The 2038-nt window shown below is 43.8% G+C and overlaps 1 protein-coding gene and 1 long non-coding RNA gene across 3 annotated transcripts in view; one reads left to right on the forward strand and one right to left on the reverse strand.

The window, feature by feature from the left end:
• spint1a (serine peptidase inhibitor, Kunitz type 1 a) overlaps positions 1-2038 on the forward strand; it is an 18240-nt gene that overhangs the window by 4630 nt on the left and 11572 nt on the right. The window lies entirely within an intron of this gene.
• Positions 1531-2038, reverse strand: part of LOC106953627 (uncharacterized) — a 3486-nt gene continuing 2978 nt past the window's right edge. For both annotated transcript variants that reach the window (XR_001426235.1, XR_001426236.1), the window contains exon 2: positions 1531-1712. This is a non-coding gene — a long non-coding RNA (uncharacterized LOC106953627). The remainder of the gene's footprint in view (positions 1713-2038) is intronic.

The following is a 2038-nucleotide window of genomic DNA, read 5'->3' on the forward strand; positions in this document are numbered from 1 at the left end:
ACTAAATCATAGCAAAATGTTACCATATCAGGGTCTGCTGTTCCTCTCCTGATCTATTCTGTCTGGTATCGCACTTCGCCACGATGGACACTTTTTTTTTTTACTGCCTGTGTTCATCCTCACTGACATTATTCAGCCTGGGATTTGCGTCTTCCTTCTTACGTCTGTATCTTTACGAGAGGTTTTGCTTCTAAGGACGGTGGAGAATCGGGTCGAGGATGTTTTAAAAAGAGGCGGGTTGACAGTAGCTCACCGCAGCTGCATAGTGTCCATCTCTAGGCAACCGTGACAACAGCGTCGGTCCGTAGCGTTCTGGGGTCCTTTAGCTCCCGCAACGAGAATTTAGCTGACCTTAATATTGACTGTTTTATTTTGGTCATTATTGTTACACTTAGTAACAATGTATGTGTGATGGGTGTGTCTATCAGACATTTATAGAAATATGGAACAAACCGCGTCCTGTATCGGTTCAATACGGGACGCAACATTTAACAGCCAAATACGGGACGATTCCGTACTTTACGGGACGGGTGGCAACCCTACATGGAGGTAAAGCAAAAGGAGGATGACGAATTTGCTTTGTACAGGTCCTTCTCAAAAAATTAGCATATTGTGATAAAGTTCATTATTTTTCATAATGTAATGATAAAAATTGAACTGTCATATTTTAGATTCATTGGACACCAACTTAAATATTTCAGGTGTTTTATTGTTTTAATACTGATGATTTTGGCATACAGCTCATGAAAACCCAAAGTTCCTATCTAAAACAATTAGCATATTTCATCCGATCAATAAAAAAAGTGTTTTAATACCAAAAAAGTCAACCTTCAAATAATTATGTTCAGTTATGCATTCAATACTTGGTCAGGAATCCTTTTGCAGCCTTCAATGCGGCGTGGCATGGAGGCAATCAGCCTGTGGCACTGCTGAGGTGTTATGGAGCCCAGGATGCTTCGATAGTGGTCTTAAGCTCATCCAGAGTTTTGGGTCTTGTGTCTCTCAACTTTCTCTTCACAATATCCCATAGATTCTCTATGGGGTTCAGGTCAGGAGAGTTGGCAGGCCAACTGAGTCAGTAATACCATGGTCAGTAAACCATTTACCAGTGGTTTTGGCACTGTGAGCAGGTGCCAGGTTGTGCTGAAAAATGAAATCTTCATCTCCATAAAACCTTTCAGCAGATGGAAGCATGAAGTGCTCCAAAATCTCCTGATAGCTGCTGCATTGACCTGTCCTTGATAAAACACAGTGGACCAACACCAGCAGCTGACATGGCTCCCCAGACCATCACTGACTGAGGTTACTTGACACTGGACTTCTGGCATTTTGGCATTTCCTTCTCCCCAGTCTTCCTCCAGAGTCTGGCACTTTGATTTCCGAATGACATGCAAAGTTTGCTTTCATCCGAAAAAAGTACTTTGGACCACTGAACAACAGTGGTCCAAAGTGCTGCTTCTCTTTAGCCCAGGTCAGGCGCTTCTGCCACTGTTTCTGGTTCAAAAGTGGCTTGACCTTTGACCTGGGGAATGCGGCACCTGTAGCCCATTTCCTGCACACGCCTGTGCACAGTGGCTCTGGATGTTTCTACTCCAGACTCAGTCCACTGCTTCCGCAGGTCCCTCAAGGTCTGAAATCGGCCCTTCTCCACAATCTTCCTCAGGGTCCGGTCACCTCTTCTCGTTGTGTAGCGTTTTCTGCCACACTTTTTCCTTCCTACTGACTTTCCCCTGAGGTGCCTTGATATAACACTCTGCAAACAGCCGATTCGTTCAGAAATTTCTGTTTCTCACCCTCTTGCTTGAGGATGTCAGTGATGGCCTTCTGGACAGCATTCAGGTCAGCAATCTGACCCATGATTGCGGTTTTGAGTAATGAACCAGGCTGGGAGTTTTTAAAGGCCTCAGGAATCTTTTTCAGGTGTTTAGAGTTACTTTGTTGATTCAGATGATTATTTTTATTGCTCGTTCAGAGAACCTTTTCATGATATGCAGATTTTTTGAGACAGGGATTTTGGGTTTTCATGAAGTGTATGCCA

Source organism: Poecilia latipinna, unplaced genomic scaffold, assembly GCF_001443285.1.
Source record: "Poecilia latipinna isolate Pla-1442-1.1 unplaced genomic scaffold, P_latipinna-1.0 Scaffold594, whole genome shotgun sequence".
In the NCBI taxonomy this organism is placed as follows: domain Eukaryota; kingdom Metazoa; phylum Chordata; class Actinopteri; order Cyprinodontiformes; family Poeciliidae; genus Poecilia; species Poecilia latipinna.